Source organism: Oryctolagus cuniculus, chromosome 12 (genome assembly GCF_051225735.1).
Source record: "Oryctolagus cuniculus isolate XC-2025 breed Fujian yellow rabbit chromosome 12, ASM5122573v1, whole genome shotgun sequence".
Lineage (NCBI taxonomy): Eukaryota > Metazoa > Chordata > Mammalia > Lagomorpha > Leporidae > Oryctolagus > Oryctolagus cuniculus.
Window position 1 is genome coordinate 85,598,722 of NC_142878.1, and position 20,100 is coordinate 85,618,821.

General features: G+C 47.9%; 1 protein-coding gene across 42 annotated transcripts in view; it reads left to right on the forward strand.

Annotated features, from left to right (window-relative positions):
* TLN2 (talin 2) overlaps window positions 1–20,100 on the forward strand; it is a 479,276-nt gene that overhangs the window by 92,954 nt on the left and 366,222 nt on the right. The window lies entirely within an intron of this gene.

The window sequence follows — 20,100 nt, forward strand, 5'->3', positions numbered from 1 at the left end:
TTAAGCTGCCTTTTGGGACACCTCTATCCCACATTGGAGTGCCAGTTTAAGCACTGGTTACTCTGAGTCTCATCCAGCTTCCTGCTAATGTGCATACTGGGAGGCAGCAGATGATAGCCCAAGTTCATGGGATCCTACTAGCCATGTAGGGGACCCAGATAGAGTTCTAGGCCTGGCAAGCCCTAGCTGTTATAGGTTTTTGGGGAATGAAGCAGTAGATCAAAGATCTCTCGATCTCTCGATCTCTCTCCCTCCCTCTCTCTCTTTTTTTCCCTTTCAAAAGATGAAACAGTTTATAGTTTGAACAATCATGAGAGCTCTCACCAGCCTAGAATGTTTCATTTTAAGAGTTTTTGAAGTTTTGAAAGTTAAATGAATATTAGAAAAAGCCTTCTGGAAAAAACAAGAAACCAAACAGTGGCTGTGCCAGTTCTGGGCAGTCCTCAGGGCTCCCAAGTCTCTAACCAGCAGACCTGGAGGTTGTCAGGGGCCCTTTCTGGTCCTGTGGTCTCCCTGGGCTTCCCCACCCCTCCCTGCAGCCTTTCTTTCTCTGTTCTTGTGCCCAGAGGTTGATGCTCAGGTCTGCATGAGAGGTGAGGTGTGGACTGGCCCAGGCTGCCGTGCGTGCAGGCTGCTGCTTGTTGGGGCCCATGGCAGCCTGGGCCTGGCCCCCTTGCCCCAGCTTCCCCTGTCTCTTGTTGTTCCCTTGGCACTTGCTGTGGCCATGCTGTCTGTCTCACAGGCACCCAGAATTGCTATTGGTTGGGAACACATTTTCCCAGGGCAGGGTCCTTTGTCATTCAGCAGGCATCTGTGTCAGAAGTGGAGGGTAACAGGATGATAAAAGGCTGATAAAATTCCCTGTGGGGTGAGTACAGCTGAGCTGTCCACCCCACAAAGGCTTCTTCCTTCTGAGTTGTTATGTGCCCTATCTGTGTGTAGACCTCTTTTGGACCAGAACGAATGCTGATACAAATTGTTGGTTTCAATGTGCCTTTTCCTTAAAAAGTGATGTTCTGGTAGTGTACCTCGTGGGTCTCAGTTTTCAGCAGAAGAAACACAAGATCAAGGTCATTACATGCAATGGCTGCCCTTGTGCCTCTGGGGCTGCCTTGCCCTCCTTCTCCCAGAAGTGCTCTTGCTCTTCCTCTCCAGCTGTTGGTAAATGAAGGAGGAGGAGCTCCATACAGGCTCTACAGCAAAACAAGCTATCGACACAACAGTCGTCTTAGCAGGACTGCATAGTAGTCAGGACGGTAGCTATCACTGATAAAAATACCCTGCACCTCCCTTCTGGGAGCAGAGGCAATCACTTAAGTAGCTCCCACTGTGTGGCTGGAGCGAGTCATCTACCCATGGATTCCACTTGGCAGTGTGTCCTTGGGCCAGCTGCACAGATCCCAGTAGACAACGTGGTCGTGGCTGCAGGAAGATGTTAGGGAAAATGATGGTTGTGGAAGTGGGGAGGAGGTGACCCTGTGTAGCAGCTGCATTCCCAGGGCTGGATTTGGGCTTTGCTGCCTGGAGTTCACAGTGCTGCTGCTGCTGCTGCTGCTGCTTGGGCCTGCAGTGGTGCAGATGACTCAGAAATCTGGAAGCCGGCGATGCTGATTTCATCCCAGGATCAGAGCAAGAGTGAAAGAAAGCCTGTCGGAGTGGGCGTGGTTGCTGGGGAGAGTTTACTGATGAAGTGAAGGTGACTTGGGGACTTGGATGCTAGTGCTCGGGGCCCTAGGGGTCTGCCAGTTACTTAGTAGCTTGGGCAAGTTGTATTTTTATGACTTAAAAGAAAAAAAAAGAGAGCTCTGATGGAAAAATAGCATTCAAATTGAGGTACCAGATGAGTTCGGTTAACATGGAGGATTGCTTTGTGATTTAATTGGCAGCAGAGATCATGTGGTGGGTTTTCCATGGATATTCCCGGGGCTTCTGGGAGGTAAGGAGGTGCAGTCTAGACTGTAGGTGCCAATCTCATACAAAGGATGATAACCCACCTATTTCCCATGGTGAAGAGGGTCTGTGTGAGCTTCCTGTGGCTGCTGTAACCAGCAACCCATCAATTTAGTGACTTACAGCAGCGCGCATCTGTTAGCTTGTGATTCTGTAGGTGAAAAGACTGACATGAGTGTCATGGGGCTGCAAGGTGTGGGGAGGGCTCCGCTCCCACTGGAGGTTTGAGGGGACATCCATCTTGCTGCATTTCCCAATTCCTCCCTCGCCTGGGGACCCCCTTCCTCCACCTTCAAACCCAGCTACAGCGTGTTTCCCTCTGGACTTTCATCTTCAGGTCTCCTGTTGACCACAACTGGGAGAGGGTCTCTGTGTTTAAAGACCTTTGTGACCACCTTGGGCCCCCCTGGATGATCCAGGACACCCTCCCCATCTTAAGATCCTTACCTGGAAGACACCTGCTAAGTCTGTTTTGCTGTGTGAGGCATCGTGTAGAGGTTCTGGAGGTGAGGAGAGTTCTGAGGACTATTACTCTGCCTACCACAGGGTCAGGCGGGTGGGATCGATCACCAGATAGGCAGGAGGTGATTGGTAGGAGCAGGTCCAGTGTTCCAGGCCTCCTAATGGCTCAGATTCTCAGTCCCCCAGTTACTGCCATTGGCTGCACTCTGTGATGTCTGGTGAGTGGTCTTTGTCATAAACCTGTCGCTGCAGCCAGTTGGTCCCTGGAGCAGAGGCTGCTGTGGGCATGAGGAAAACAAAAGGGGCCATCATTTCCTGTGGGACAAGGGCAGCAGCCCAGGGTGGGTGAGGAGCCATGTTCTGAGAGCTCTGCTGTGCTGTGGACTGGTTCTTGTTGACCTTGATCCCATTGTGTTGATGGGGGTTGTTGTCAAGGTGCTCGATGTGAATGGGACAGAGACCCAGGCATGGAGTTCAGATGTTGTGGGTGGGGACTCTGGACTCTAGAGGAAGTGTAACCAAGAGGGTGGGACTTGTGCCAGAGGGAAGAACAGGGTCAGAAAATCTGAAAGGGTGTACTCACCAGAGCTCGTTTTCCCAAGGACATTTCTAGGAAAGTTGATCTTAACATTGACTTCAGAGACGACCAGGCCCTAGTAGAATATGAAAGCTGCAAGAAACCAGTCGGAGTTGGGTTTTGGGACATGTGGATGAGCATGTGTTGCAAGCAGGCAGGGAAGGAAGGGCCTTCTTACTCTGTTTCTCAACCCAAGATATGCCCCCTAACCTTTCCTATTTCTTTCTTTCTTTCTTTTTTTTTTTTTTTTAAAGGCTTATTTACTTATTTGAAAGGCAGAATTACAGAGAGGCAGAGGCAGAGAGAGAATCTTCCATCCAAGAGTAGGGCTGGGCTGATCCAAAGCCAGGAACTAGGAGCTTCTGCCGGACCTCCCACACAGGTGCAGGGGCCCAAGCACTCAGGCCATCTACTGCTTTCCTAGGCCATGGCAGAGAGCTGGATGGGAAATGGAGCAGCCGAGTCTCAAACCAGTGCCCAAATAGGATGCTGGCACTGCGGGCATCGGCTTTACCTGCTATGCCACAGTTCCGCCCCCCCTTTGCTATTTCCTTAGGGAATAGTGTCTTCCTCTCTGTCCTTTCCTGTCCCAAGTAAATACAGCTTCCCAATGAGCAGCTCCTGCTTGAGGTTGATGTCTTTGGAACACCTGACCCGAGCAGACCCCTTATGTGTGCTCACAGCAGCAGCTCCTGGGGGAGTCTGAAGGGTGCCACAGCTCTCTGCTTGGTTAAGTCAGAGAAGCCCCTTGGCCTGCACTTGCCATGGTGACCTCATACCTTTCTCCACTGTTGCACTCAGCTGCTCAGTCTGTGTGTCTTGCCTCTGGTTCCTGCAAGGTGATTCTGAACCCTCAGCTGTTCAGGTGCCTTGGAGGTGGAAGTGGGGCACAGTCACCAGAGTCTGGGGCTGCTGGTAAGTAGTTTCAGATGAGTTTTAATATGTGGACTGTGGCTTCTTCAACAGATTGTGGAAACACTCTGCAAACTGAATCTGAGGTGTTTTAAAAGACTTCATTTTGAAAATTATTTCAAAGCTCACAGAAAGGCTGGAAGAATAAAAAGCACTTCAGTATGGCATTGCTTAAACTCATCAATTCTTGTTTATTTTTTTAAAAACTTTTATTTAATAAATATAAATTTCAAAAGTACATCTTTTGGATTATAGCAGTTCCCCCCCCCCCCCATAACCTCCCTCCCATCTGCAAACCATCCCATCTCCTACTCCCTGTCCCATCCCATTCTTCATTAAGATTCATTTTTGGCCGGCGCCGCGGCTCACTAGGCTAATCCTCCGCCTTGCGGCGCCGGCACACCAGGTTCTAGTCCCGGTCGGGGCGCTGGATTCTGTCCCAGTTGCCCCTCTTCCAGGCCAGCTCTCTGCTGTGGCCCGGGAGTGCAGTGGAGGATGGCCCAAGTGCTTGGGCCCTGCATCCCATGGGAGACCAGGAGAAGCATCTGGCTCCTGGCTCCAGATCAGCGCGATGCGCCGGCCGCAGCGCGCTGGCCGCAGCGGCCATTGGAGGGTGAACCAACGGAAAAAGGAAGACCTTTCTCTCTCTCTCTCTCTCTCTCTCTCTCTCTCTCACTGTCCACTCTGCCTGTCAAAAAAAAAAAAAAAAAGATTCATTTTTAATTATCTTTTTTTTTGACAGGCAGAGTTAGAGAGACAGAGAGAAAGGTCTTCCTTCCATTGGTTCACCCCCCAAATGGCCACTATGGCCGGCGCGCTGCGCCAATCCAAAGCCAGGAGCCAGGTACTTCCTCCTGGTCTCCCATGCGGGTGCAGGGCCCAAGCACCTGGGCCATCCTCCACTGCCTTCCTGGGCCACAGCAGAGAGCTGGACTGGAAGAGCAGCAGCCAAGACAGAACTGGCGCCCCAACCAGGACTAGAACCCAGGATGCCGGCATTGCAGGCAGAGGATTAGCCTAGTGAGCCCGTGGCGCTGGCTGATTATCTTTATATACAGAAGATCAACTTAGTATATACTGAGTAAAGATTTCAATAGTTTGCACCCGCACAGACACACAAAGTATAAAGTATTGTTTGAATACTAGTTTTACCATTAATTCACATTAGTACAACACATTAAGGACAGAGGTCCTACATGGGGAGTAAGTGTACAGTGACTCCTATTGTTGATTTAACAATTGACACTCTTATTTATGACATCAGTAATCACCTGAGTCTCTTGTCATGAGCTGCCAAGGCTATGGAAGCCTCTTGAGTTCACAAACTCCGACCTTTAAATTCGTCAATTCTAAATGCTTGGCCTTGCTTGCTTTGTCAGTTCTGGGTTACAAAGGGTCTGGTTTTGAACATGTAAAAGTTAGGACATATCACACTTCTTGATCAGGGCATGTCTGTCCCAGCAAGGTTGTTCCTTTTAAGAATCAGTGTTCAATTAGTCAAAATGGAACATGTGGTACTTCCATCAATCATGAAATTCATGTCCAAGTTTGTCACTTAACACGACCATGTCCTTGATAACAGTTCTTGGCCTGCCCTGGGACAATGCAGGATTATACACACTGTGCCTGGTTGTTCTCTCTCTAGAGTCTCTTCAGCACGAGCAGGTCCTTTGCTTTTCTTTGTCACTCCTGGCATTGATGTTTTTAAAGAATACAGGCCACTTACTTGTGTCTTTTTGGGTTTGTGTCTTTTTTCATGGTTAGATGTCTCCCATTTATGTGTGTTATTGATTGGAATGCTAGATAAATGATGCTGGGCATCCTACTTGTATGCAAGGAAGCATATGGTGTCACTTTGTTCCATTATTGGTGAGGTTAGCTTTGACCTCTTGATTAATGTGATGTTGCATTTGCATAATTTCATCTGTCTGTTCTAGAGGAGCTGAGAATTTAAAAGCAGGCTTTTTTTTTTTTTTCAGATTTATTTAATTATTTGAAGGCTGAGGTGCAGGGAGAGACAGAGACAGACACTACAGACAGAACACAGGAAAAGAGAGAAATATCTTCCATCTGCTAGTTCACTCCCCAAATGGCTGCATCAGCTGGGCCAGGCTGAAGCCAGGAGCCTGGAACTCCATCTGGGTCTCTCACGTGGGTGGCAGGGGCCCAAGCACATGAACTATCTCCTGCCTTCGCAGGCATATTAGTAGGAAGCTGGATTGGAAGCAGAGCAACCAGGACGCAAACAGGTCTCATATGGGATGCCAATGTCAAAGGTGGCAGCTTAACCATCTGTCCAACAATGCTGGCCCCTAAAATCAGGAATTTCAAGAGAACATTTTCCTTCTCATAGAATGTCTGGCTTGCCAAGTGCTTTCCTTACTTTGGGTTTTCCTGAAGTGAGCACTCCTGGTCTCCGCAGAGTGAGCTGTTGAGTACAGGTAGGAAGGCCAATGTCCACAGAAGCTGATGTCCTTGTGAGGCATACGTTGCCTGAGCCTGGAGCAATCATGATCTCTTACCCTGGGACAATGGAGAGGTCTGTGCTAGAGAGAAACACCAAGGCAGTGTGTAGAGTGGGTTCCTTTGACTGCATCACGACTGTGCTTGATGTATTGGAATTTCCAGGAGTAGAAAATGTAAATTAGAATGTGGTGAAATCTCTTCCTACCACTTTTTTTTTTTTTTAATTCTATTTTCTTTTCATTTGAAAAGCTAAAAGACAGAGATGGACAGAGATCTTCCATCCACTGGTTCAATCTCTAAATCCTCACAACAGTTAGCCAGGCCTAAACCAGGAATCTGGCATTCAGTCCCATTCTCCTGCATGAGTGGCAGGGACCCAGCTACTTGAGCCATCACCTGCTGCATCTCAGGTGTGCATTAATAGAAAACTGGACTTAGAGCGGAGCCAAACTTGAACCCACACACTCTAGTATGAGGTGCGGGTGTCCCACGCAGTATCTTACCTGCTGTGCTAAATTCCCGCCTCTTCCTTGTACCTTTTGATGGTTTAGTAAATGTCGACAGACTACAGCCTTCTGCCTCTGCACTCTCTCCATTGGGGATCTCTCCTCCCTGGCATCGGCTTGTTGGCCTGTTTGGTTTGATTGGCTTGCATGTTGTGTGTGTATTGGGCCGGTCAGGCATATCATGGTTGCTCTTTGCCCGACTAAGAGATTCCTGAAGAAGGGACTCTGGAGGCTCAGGGGCTGCTGTGTGGGAAGGCTGGGCTTCTGGGAGCCCTGCGAGTTGTCAGTTTGGTTACAGTTACTCTTATCCTGGGCTGGTGCTTCTCAAACATCTCCCGTTTATGAACTGTTTTACGTTGGGCATTTGACCTTGCTGACCCTGGTGTATTCTGTTCCCTCGTGTCATTACAGATGCAAGCGCAGTGACCATATGTAATCCCCTTCTGGATCAGCAAAGAAAATAGTATTTTATAAAATAGGGTCAGTGACTCACAGATGATGCATGCACATTATGAGTAATGGTGTATGTTGAGTGTCCTGCCTTGTACACTTTTAGAAAGCTAGAGGGACATGTAAAGTGATGACACAGCACTAGTGTCAGCATAAGGACCCCTGGGAGCAGGAGCCAGAATCCGGAGGTGGCTCAGGTGAGATGTGATGAATTACTGAGGTTGGCACAGAGGGTTGCTGAGGGAGTCTCGCTGCTGGCAGCAGTGGGGACATCTTCTCAGCTAGAGAGTTTCTGGGAAGGCCTGGCCAAGCAGTGGGTCTGAGCTCAGCCTGAGAGGACTGGGTGAGGATGGGAATGTGATGGGTAAGAGCAGGGCAGTGGTTAAAGGCTCATGATTTGGTGGCAAAAGCTCATCCTCGCAGACCCCCGGCTAGGTCCTCTGGGGTGAGACTGTGGGAATGACTGCAGATTGGCCAGAATTAGAGGTTGTGGGGGCAATGTGAGTAATTATTGAGCTATTATTACTCAGCCTTGCCAATGTCAACAAACTTGGATGAGACTGCTTTTCAAATTCTGTCCGATGAGACATAAATGGAGGTCTTTATACTGTAGTACTGTTGCTGGGGTGATGATTTTCAGATTACAATAGTAAACCCAAAGCTCCTAATTGAACTCAAGATATTTAACAAGCCTAGCGCTGTGATGGCTTTCTATTGAACTGATGGTTTAATCCTGAAAGGAAGACAGGAGGAACATCAATGTTCTCTGTCTAGTGAGACACAAATGCTGTGAGTCCTTACAAGTACAAATACAAACTCCGTGGCTCCATGAAAGATGTTAAGAATGGACAGCAAGACCCCCTTCTTTCTTTTCTTTATTTTTGCTGAAATGGTCCTTTGCTATTTTCAGTCTCACATACCAAAGTAAACCAAATAGATATATATCAAACACAGATGGAACTTTTCAAACACACGTAAGTTTATGGGTCCCAAATAATTTAGCAATTGTTCTCTGAGCACCTTTAAAAATAACACTGTGGGAGGTGAGCGCTTGGTGTAGCAGACTGAGCTGTTGCTTGGAACATCTACATCCCATATCAAAGTGGCTGGTTTGAGTCATGACTACTCTGTGCTTCCAATTCAGCTCCCTGCTCATGTGCCTGGGACACAGTGTATGATGGCCCAAGTACTTGGGTTACTGCCATCTGTATGGAGGACCTGGATAGAGTTCCAGGTTCCTGGCTTCAGCCTGGCTATGCCTAGCTTATTGTGGACATTTGGGGAATGAACTAGCAGATGGAAGATCTGTGTCTATCTGTCTTTCTGTCTTTCCCTGTCTCTTCTTTTTCTCTGTTGTTTTGCTTTTCAAACGAATACATCTTTAAATGTATTTTTCTTTAAATCACATTGTGAAGCAATTCTGTCCCAAGAGATATCTCCTGCTGGTTTGCACAGAGATGGTAGTTACTGGAGAAACCTGTAGCTCGTGGGTCCTGACTCTCCTTCTCCAAATACCAATTACTCTACTGTACTGGTTTCCGTGCTTACAGATATTTGGTTCTCTTCCCTTCAAAGGACAAAGCCCAGTTCTCTTTCCTATAAGTGTGGGCTGGACTTAGAAGTGAGGAGCTAATGTATAGAACGAGTAAAGAGGAAGTGATAGTGGTGACTGCAGAGTTCAAGTCATAGAAAGTACTGTGGCTTTTTCATTGTGCTGTTCGCTGAGATAGGAGAGTACTTCAGCAAGTTTGTGGTTGCGGGGAGAGGATTTTGACAGCAAAAGATAAGTTTGTATTGGTGCAAAAAATTTGTGAGACCCATGCATACGGTGGGAATTCATGGGAAGTGCCTATTATGGAGAAACAATATGTATGGCTTTTGGAATTTTTTTTTGCACCAATCTAAGCTTAGATTTTAATTCCATTTTTTTCCCCTATGAACTTCTTGAAGTCCCCTCATCAGCCAGATGCCGTGGGGTGAGGACAGTGAGGTAGCCCCTGCAGGGTCCCACATAGCAAGGAGCCATGTCTGTCAACACTGTGAATGCATAAGTTGGGAATGGGTCTTCTAGCACTGGTGGAAATCTGACGATGAATGCAGCCCCTACTTGCATTCTGAGTGCAAGTACTTGTGACAACCACCACGCTAAACCCTCTCCAGTTAATGACCTGGCATCTGAGATAATGTTTATTTTAAGCCACAGTGTTTTGGGGTAATTTGTTATGCAACACCCACAGTCAATAGTAGACTGTACATAGTTGGCTGTGATTTTGGTGTTGTTGTAGTCAGAATCAGCAGCATTGAGTCATAATCCACAGGCATAAGTATTATTTTGCAGCTTCGCTTTTTGAAGTGATAGCTAACATGATAGACTGCATTTCCCCTGATGTTTCTTTTAAAGATCACATTGATTTATGGATTTGGGATTTGTTTCCTAAGTTTTTTTTTTTTTTTTATTTTGTACAGTTGTTAATGCTTGAACTTCTCTGTGGGGGTTATCTCTGCGTGACTTGGGATGTGTTTGTCCTTGTCCTCAGAGGAATTGGCAATGACAGGAGGCTTCCAGAACATCCCAGAGACAGCTGGCTGGGAAAATAAATCTGCCTGGGTATCCATTCCCAGAGGTTGTGCTGGGATTGGAATAGGAGTTGTAGGCAGCCTTGAGAAAACTGGGATTGGGGACAGTCTGTCTTCCCTGCAAAGATATTAATAATGTAGTTCCTTATCTTGTGCCTTGCCATCAGCAGAAGCTTCTTGGGGTGTTTCAAGGTGCAGCTATGTGTCACTTGCTTTTCTATCTTCAGAATTTTGGCCCATGGAAGGGGCTTTGGCCAGTGATCTATTGCCATTTTTTTTTCCCCACTGAGTTTTCTGTCCTGATGCAGAAATGCTAGATAAATGAGGTCTAGGGGGTGGTTCTTGGTGGGGAGGAAGTGGGAAGGGAAGCCAAGGTCGATGGACTTAGGCTGAAGATGTCCCGGAAATGAGAAGAGCTGCAATCAACATGAAAATGTGATGGTGCCTCATTTATTTGTTATCTTCCTGAAGTAGCATTCAGAATGAGTGAGCTTTCTGAGACATTGATGATTTTTAGTTTTTCTTGCAAGCATCTGAAACATCTTCTATGCAAGTGCTTTCCCAGTTGAGGAGCTGTAAATAAATATTTTTGTTTTACCTTTTCTTTCCTTGTGACGTGGGATTGTGTGCTCGGCCGGTCAAGGTGGAGGTTCTGGGCCTCTCTTTGAGTGGCGTCTTTCCCTCAGTCTGCTCAGGGGTCCTGATACCTGTGCTGTTGAAGTAACACCATAGTTTCAGGCCGTGATATACCCTGGAACCAAGTGGGTAGATTCTAGGCTCAGGGAGATGGCCCCCTTCTCCACTGACTCCCAGTGTGTGGACTTCATTATGATGGTTGGTTTTGCTATGTGGAAGTCTTTTCCAATTGCTCAGGCTTGGTGGCTCTTCTGTCTCTACCTCTTAGTTTATAGAAATGTCACTGATGGCACAGGTAAGCCAAAGTCATTGAGAGAAGATTTTGATTACTTAGGTCTCCTTTGTCGGGAAGGCTGGTCGGGAGGCAAAACGTAGGAAATGGGAAAAGACCAAGGCCAGAGCCATTATTGGAGTTTCTATGGGAAGGGCAAAGTAGTGCAAACAGACAAGGGTCAGCTGGTCTGAAATCCTAGTGGGCTTGTTGGTGGAGACAAGGGGTCCTTTGCTTGGGGAGTTACTCAGAGGAAAACATTTATTTACTTTAGAGGTTAAGTGTGAAGGTAAAGTTCCCCAAAAGAAGCTGCCTCGCCGATCGGACTCGGCGTGCTCCAGTACATGCACCTTCACTCATGGCGTTCATGTGACTCAGACTGCGACTATTCCAGCACATGCACAGTCACACATGGTGTTCATGTGACTCAGACTGGGCCTGCTGCCAGCACATGCACCTTCACACATGGTGTTTGTGGGGAGCAACCCGGACTGGACTGAGTTACTGGAATTAAGACTTATTCTATGCATCTGCTCTCCCACAATATGGCGCTGGGAGAGGAGCAAACAGCTTCTACCCAGCTGCCTCTCGCCAACTTGACAAGCTGCAGGAGCTGCTCCTGATTGGAGGAGAGCAGCGTACTCGGCGTGTGGGTAGCAGAGTTGGGATTGGTGGAAGAGGACTATAAAGGAGGAGAGAGACAACATGCACCAGGAACATCTGAGGGAACACCTGTGCAGCTCCCGAGAGAGCCGGCCGGCGGTGTGCCGCTCCCCTGCGGAAGTGGGGAAAGTGGCCAGGGGGAACCGCCCTTCCACGGAGGTGGAAGGGACGGCAGCCAACCCGGGAAGAACCAGCAGCAAACCCGGGAAGGGCCGAGCAGACAAAAGAACAGCGCAGGGTCCTGTGTCGTTCCTCCACGAAGAGGGGGAGCGACAGTGTTGAATATGTGATTCAGACTAGTCTTCTACAGATTTTCTTGTGTGTGGTGGTCTGGGCCCCTCTGAGTGCTATATTGCAAGATAAGCAGCTTTTGGCTGATCTGAAACCTCCAAAAAAAAAAAAAAAAAAAAAAAAACCAAGCTGAGGAGTATATGTTTCCAGTAGTTCCATACTCTCTGCCTGTGTTCCCATGCCCCTCTTCTGTCTAAAAACCCATACTCTTGGAGAGAGGCTTTGCCCCGTAGGGGTGGTCTGTTGCATGGTACTTGTCCCTGTGATAATGGAGGGAAGGGGGATGCTAGCTTGGTGTGATATTGAGAAAAGGAGACAAGGCATGTGTGGGGAGGCTATAGACTTCATCTCTCAGAATTGGCCAGTCCTGGGGGCGGGGTGGGGGGGAGCTTGTCTCTGTGTATGGCTCCTAAAAGCCAGAGTGGCAGGAATGCAGAAACAAGGGTGGGTGTTGAATGTAGCAGGTAAGACTAGGACACCTGCATGTCGTGTCAGAGTGCCTGGGTTCCAGTCCCAGCTCCACTCCGAATTCCAGCTTCCTGCTAATGGACACCCTGGGAAGCAGGACGTGATGATTCAAGTACGTGGGTCCTTGCCACCCACATGGGAGACCCAGCTTGAGTTTGGGGCTCCTGGATTTGGCCTGGCCCAACCTTGGCTGTTGAAGGTATTTGGCAAGTGAACTAGCAGGTGGAAAATCTGTCTTTTTCTCTGCTTTTCAAATAGAATGTAGGCAAATAAAAATTTACAAAAAGAATACAGAAAATAGTTCATCTAATTGACCCCATGATAAGTGAATGCCCAATAGACAAACCCAGACTCTGAGAATACAGGGAACCATGGTTTGGTGATGGCTCGCTGGGTGTTGAGAGTGTCTGACTTCCAGCCAGTAGTCACATGGCTTGGGGCTCATTACCCCTTGAGCTCTCACGGCATGCTGTCTGGCAGCTTTGTGATGGTGGGAGCCACACCTCACTACCTGCTTCCTCCTAGAAGGAAGGTTCTCCAGCCCTCGGTGGAGGGTGTTTCCTGTGGTCTTTTTCTGTTCAAAAGGTCCTTTCATGCAGATGAAGACTTTTTTTTTTAACATGAATTTATTTATTGAATTACATCATTTAAAGTTCAATTGTGCCGGCGCTGCGGCTCAGTAGGCTAATCCTCCACCTTGCGTTGCTGGCACACTGGGTTCTAGTCCCGGTCGGGGTGCCGGATTCTGTCCTGGTTGCCCCTCTTCCAGGCCAGCTCTCTGCTATGGCCCGGGAGTGCAGTGGAGGATGGCCCAAGTACTTGGGCCCTGCCTCTCATGGAAGACCAGGAGAAGCACCTGGCTCCTGCCTTTGGATCAGCATGGTGTGCCAGCTGCGGCGGCCATTGGAGGGTGAACCAACGGCAAAGGAAGACCTTTCTCTCTGTCTCTCTCTCTCACTGTCCACTCTGCCTGTCCAAAAAACAAACAAACAAAAAAACAAAAAAACAACAACAACAAAAAAACAAAACACCAAAGTTCGATTGTGTAAGGACTGCGGGGCCAGTGCTGTGGTGCATTTGGTTAAGTCATGGCTTGCAACACCGGCATCCCACATCAGACTGCCAGTTCAAGTCCTGGATGTTCTGTTTCTAATCCAGCTTCCTGCTGATGCACCTGGGATACAGCAGATGATGGCTCACATTCGTGGGTTTCTGCTACCCAGGTGGGAGAGCAGGATGGAGTTCCTGGCTCCTAGAACTTCAGCTTCAGCCTGGCTCAGCCTGGCTCAGACTTGCCATTTGGGGAGTAGATCTGCAGATGGACGACCTGTGTGTGTGTGTGTGTGTGTGTGTGTGTCTGTCTCTCCTTCTGTCTTTGTTGCTCTGTCTTTCAAAAAACATAAATAAATCATTTTTTAAAAAGTTCAGTAGTAAAATTAATAAATGGCACTCATCATGCATGGCAGGTGAAGTCTGAACTCACAAAGGGTAACTAGGCAGCCAAATGGCCTCTGGAACTGAGGCAGTGGGTTGGACTGCCTGTAGGGACATTGTTTTCTCCACAAAAATTGTGTATGTGTGTGTCTGCCAGTGCACTTATGAACAAGCTAAGTTATTTAGATACACTTTACAATGATCTATTTTCCAAGTAATAATTAAAATTATGGATAAATTAGGAAAGTGAGTAAAATAAAAGCCATGCTAATAGCTCACCATGTGGGGACAGCCTCTGTTTTTAGAATTACAAATGCTGCCGTGCATAAATTTCCTTTGTGATTCTTTCTCCAGAACATTTTCCCCTTTAGATTCAGAATGTCCAGAAGTTGTGAAATTCATAAATGAAAACGTGCAACTGAGTTTCTATTTTGCATTCATTTATTTCAAATAATTACTTTCTCTTGCGGTGGAATTCTTGGAATCACAGATTTTCACCATAACAGAGCCCACAGAATTGCACAACAGAAGAATCCCTGAGATCCCACATGAAGACTGGCTTTGGGAAAGAGCGTCAGAGCACGGGGTCAGGTTGTGCAGGTCTTGAGAACCCAGGACAGCGGTATGTGGCCTCTCTGTTCGAGGCTGCGGGACTGGAGGGATTGAAAATGTGGGAAAATGAATGCATTTGGTTCGTGCTCTCGCCTGCCTTCTTTGGGGTGCTGAGTAGGATGTTTGCAGTTCATAGCTGGAGAGCCAGATAATGACATAAATCATGCGCTGGGAAGTCTGGTCCCTGAACAGCTGTCAGCCAGCTGCTGCGCTGGCAACAGGGCAAACAGCGAGTGTGTTTTCATCTGAGAATCTTGAATTGTATCAGAAACAGCAGAGCTGTGCTCTGAGATGCTTGTTTCATGTTAGACCTGAGTTCTAATCCTGCCTCCACCATATCGTGGGTATGTGTGCACAAGGCAATTACAAAGCTTCTGAGCTTTGGTTTTCTCAAGTGTAAAATGCTGGCCACAAGGCCATCCCTGATAGGATTGTTCCAAGATGGGCATTAGGCAACATATAATGCAGATAAAGCACCGGGTTTGTAGTAATCACCGCATCGATTCCTGCCCTCCCTCTGCTGCTGTTCCATGGCATAGATGATGAGTTTGAGCAGGTTACTACCAGGCATGATTCTGTCCTAAGCTTATCTTATCAAAGACCCCAAGGATCTGCGTGGCACAGCCCCCTTTTTTGTTTTCTACCACATAAGAATGTAGTTCCACATAGGATGGATGAAAGCCAATACAATTAGGAGCTGGCACTGTGGCACAGCGGGTAAAGCCGCTGCCTGCTGTGCCGACATCCCATATGGGCGCCGGTTTGAGTCCCAGCTGTTCCGCTTCTGATCTAGCTCTCTGCTATGGCCTGGGAAAGTAGTAGAAAATGGCTCAAGCCCTTGGGCCCCTGCATTCATGTGGGAGACCCGGAGGAAGCTCTTGGCTCCTAGCTTCAGATCGGCCCACCTCTGGCTGTTGCAGCCATTTGAGGAGTGAACCAGCGGATGGAAGACAGACCTACCTACCTCTCTCTCTCTCTCTCTCTCTCTCTGTCTCTCTCTGACTCTGTCTCTCTCTCCATCTGCCTCTACCTCTCTGTGACTACCTTTTAAATAAATAAATAAATACATAAATCTTTAAAAAGGTAAAAAAAGCTAATACAATTAGACGATACTCCTTGTTGAAAGTTGGGAGGATACTGGGATCCAGATGTGTTTTCATTTAATTTTGTTTTTTAAAACAAGATCCCATTTTCATTTATTTGAGAGACAGAGCAAGCTCCTGTCCACTGATTTGCTCCTCAAATGTTTGCAATAGTAGGAACACAGCAGGGATAGAAGCCAGGAAGTCAATCCAGGTCTCCTATAAGGGTGGCAGAGACCCAATTACTTACACTGTCGCTGCTCTCTCCCAGGGTGGTCTTCGGCAGGAAGCTGGTGTTAGCAGCCAAAGCTGGGAATTGAACCCACACACTCTTCTATTGGACATAGGCATTTGAACCACTAGGCTAACAGAGGGGGGCAGCCCACCCTGGCCTCAGTGGTGCTGGGATTCTCAAGCACACAAATACTCCTAGGGACCTGATCTCCTAGGAGACCAAGCAGGTAATGAGTTAGTAGTTTTCATGTGAACTTTTATCTTCAATGTTTTTACTTTTTATTTTAAAGATGTATTTATTTGAAAGGCATAAAGGACTGGAATTCTGATACAGCTGGTTGGGTTGCTGCCTGCAATTCTGACATCCCATATGAGTCAGGCTTGTGTCCCAGCTGCTCCACTTCCTATCCAGCTCCCTGCTGCTATGTTTCTGGAAGGACAGCAGATAATGGCACAAGTACTTAAGCCCCTGCTACCAGGTGGGAGACCAGGATGGAGTTCCAGGTTCCTGACTTTAGACTGGACAACCCCCAACCATTGCAGCCATTTGGAGAATTAGCCAATGGATGGAAAATCAATCTCTGTTTCTGTCTCTCTCTTTCTCCCTCACCTTCTCCTCTTCTCCCTGTCAAATAAGTAGAATAAATCTTTAAAAAGGCGTAATGAGTGAAAGAGAGATCTTCTGTCCTCTGGTTCACTCCCTGAAAGGCTGCAACAGCCAGCACAGGGCCAGGCCAAAGCTGGGAGCCAGGAACTCCATGGTGATCTCCCACATGGGCAGCAGGAGCACTTGGGCATCTTCTGCTATCTTCCCAGTTGCATTAGAAGGAAGCTGGATCAGAAGTGGAGTAGCCGGGTCTTGAACCAGCACTCTGATAATGGGATCAGCCTAACCTGCTACACCACAGCACTGGGCCCCTCTTCAATGTTTTTAGTGTCACCCTGAGTGGGTGTTCTCCAGTTGAGGATTTTGTTGGGCACAGCCACAGTCTGCCACTCAGCAGTGACTTTCCCCAGGCTTGGGGGCGTGGACCCAGGGTTGAAATTTAATTATACCCTCTGCTTATATATTGGACCTCAGCTGCTGGCTGGATCTCTGGAGTTTTAAACAAAAGCAGGAGCCCCCCAGAAGTAGATTAGGGAGCTGTGCATTGGAGCAGGGCCTGTGTGCATGCGGCTAATCCTCCATGGAGCAGATGTCTGACTGTGAAAGGCTGTATGACCTTATTTAGAAAAATGGCTATACTTTGTTAACCCTTATTCCCTTAAGAAGGAAAAATCATTACATGGCAAAGGTTCAGGCCCCACTGGGGATTTGCTGGATGCTTCTCCCTTGTAAGAGTCGTGTTTCTGCAGATGTAATAAAATTATCAGTAACTTCTTATTCTCCCCTCACTCATTTTAGGTGGAAAAAAAAATTACAGTCAGTCCCTGCTTCTTGTGTATTCCAGGACTTGTCTCTTTTTAGTTGTAGCAATCAAGGATAAAGATGATTTGTTTTTTTTTTTAAGTAAGAAGAGCAAAGACGTTCATCTGAAAAGACATTGCCTTGACCAGCGGCCTCCCTCCCAGCAGACTTTGATTCGGTACTGGATAGTGGCGAGCGGATTCTAAGCAGATTCAATCCATACAGAGGAGAGGTACTGGTGGCCTCTTGCAGCCTGTGCAGCCCTGCCAGCATGGCTGGGAGGCGGTCTGGTAGCCCGTGGGGTCTCTGCAGTCACCCTGCCGTCACACTATCCCTGTAGCACTGTGTGCTTCCTCCGCTGAACAGGGTAAAGGGTGGGAGCTTGCTGAGCTGTGGTGGGAAGACCCTGTGTGAATGCAGGCTCTGTACCTGCTGGTGGGCAGCTGAGGACTCCTGAGCCTTCCTGCCTTTCACTACACTTGCAAGTAGATGTGCGAGACCTCTTCAGTCTCACAGCCAGAAAACTTTGCTCCTGGAGAACAAGATGCTGTTCATCCTGTTACTTGCAGTCATTTATCTCTCATTCATTGCTTGATAGGATTACCCTCCCTGGACCCAAGGAGAGAGGGATGAGCACGATATGAGTGGTGTGCGGGAGGGATTGTCAGCTGCCCTGCTTTATGTTTGAGCAGTCACATACGGTTGAGGAAGCATGGGGTCTTTGTCCCCAGAGCGGGCACAAGAGGGGAGTGGCCCTGCATATTGACCCTGACTGCGACCCTCCTGAAACCAATCTCGGGAAAGCCTCTCCTGGGAAGGGCTTTCCAAGCTGAGAGGTCAAGTGGGGCCTCTCTGTTGAAGTTACCCTGCCCTCGCCAGCTAAGCACGCCTAAAGCGAGCGAGAGCGAGCCTCAGAATGGGCTGGAAGCCCTGGGGTGTTGGGGAGGTGTCAGGAGTGCCTTGGTAAATGGAAAGCGGGTGCAGGAAGACATGTACGATTCTGGGGCAGGTGGTATTACTCCTCCTTTGTCCAGAAGCAGTTTTGTGTGTCAAAGCCCTGAAGGACCACATTCCTCCAGTCCCTTTTATTAACAAAATTGTCCTCTGCAGCAAGGTGGGTGTGGCTGGACAGCCCTTTCAGGATGGAGCCTGGAGGTGCTGCCCGGGTAATTGCACCTTGGCCCCTTGGCTTCTTGCCAGTCTCTCATCATAGTGACCCCTTATCTGTAATTTCTAGGTGTCCTGCCCCCGCCCCCAAATTCCTTTTTTCCTCTTTGTGTGTTTAAGAAGCTAAACAGACTGTGAAAATGATCTCGGCACTGGCTCTGGGAAAGCAGTCACAGTGGCTGGAAAGGGTTGAGGTGGATTCTATTCCCAGTGTCAGCTCACCCAGGCTGAGTCTGGGCGATGTCATGGTGGAGTTGACCAGTCTGGCATCCTTCTCCTGACTCAGTATCCCTGGGGGTGTCTCAGGCTGCCAGGTTTTTTTTTTTGTCTGCTTATCTTTTTTAAGGTTTATTTATTCTTCTGAAAGGCCACAGAGTTAGAGGGAGAGATAGAGATCTTCCATTCATTGGTTCATTCCCCAAATGGCCACAGTGGCCAGGACTGAGCCTGGCTGGAGATAGGAGCCTCATCATGGGTCTCCCATGTGGGTACAGGGGCCCAAGCACTTGGCACCTGTAGAGCTTGGAAAGGAATTGAAGGGACCTGATCTCCTAGGGATCCTGTGTGAGTAGGTTTCAGGTAATGCATATTCTTAAAGAGCCCAGCTAAAGATGGTCCCTGCCACTCCAGTGGAAGACCTGGATAGAGCTCTTGGCTTCAGCATGGCCCAGCCTTGGCTGTTGTGGCCATTTTGGGAGTGAACCAGCAGATATAAGATCTTTCTTGTTCTCTGTCTCTCCCGCTTTCTCTAAAATTCTGCTTTTCAAATAAATAAAATCTTAAAACAGAGCTCTGTGGGTGATCAAGTGCATGACTAGTCAGGACCGAGAGCATCTGCCCTCTTCACCTTCATCAGTCACCTGGCAGGATTTGTATCGCCCTTGAGCTTCTCGGGCACATAGCGTCCTGTGACAGAGCCCACTATGTTCACGAGGTCCACGGGTTGTTGGTTTGCACGGGGAGGCAGAAGCTGCTCCAGCACAGTGTGTGCCGTGATGCTTGCGTGGTGGTTCCTGGAAAGGTAGTGTTCTCCCTGTACATTTATGTGTCGTGGTTACTAATGATGCCCTTCCTCCTACAAGGGGGTGAGCATTTGCCCAGGATGAATGTTTAAAACAACTACAATGCAAATTGACTTTTTTTAATGGACTGTGACCAAGGTTTGACTTCTGAGTTGTCTGACCTTCTATTGTCCAGTGCACATAGAATCCGACAGTGCAGTTCATTTAAATACCATGCATTTGTCCTGTGAGCTGTGTCCTGTAGGAACCTAGGAGGATTTTTTTGCAGTCTAATTGTACTATCCTTGACTCTGGTTGCTGTGCTGGGACCCAGATTCTGGTGATAACTACCCCCTGCTGCACCCCTCCTGCTCATATAGAGCTGATTTCTTCCTCCTCTGCATTGTGATTTTCTCTTTCTTTCATGACAGTCACTGCACTTGGCCTGTTATGCTGGAATTTTTTGTTGACATTTCTGACACCCGTGGGAATGGGGCTCATTTTTATTCATAGCTGCATCCCCTATGTTCAGGGCATACGGAATGCACAGTAGGGATTGCAAACGTGTTCATGGAGAGGAGGAATGAGTGCATGGTGGGTGATGATAGAGAGTTCCTGGTGTGCCTGGAGTGGAGATAATAGTAATACATTTGGGTTCCCCCCATTCCTCTGGGTAGAGGATGAGAGCCATTTCATTTTCTAATTGAAATTATACTACTTGAATCTAGAGGTTTAAATTTATGAAGGTGAAACAAAATTAGGTACAATATATGTACTTCTGTATTTAGAATTCATTTATTTATTTGGAAGGGAGAGTGACAGAGAGGGAGAGGCAGAGTTCTTCCATCTGCTGGTTCATTCCCCCATGTGGCTGCAATGGCCAGGGCTGGACCAGGCCGAAGCCAAGGACTTGGAGCTCCATTTGGGTCTCAC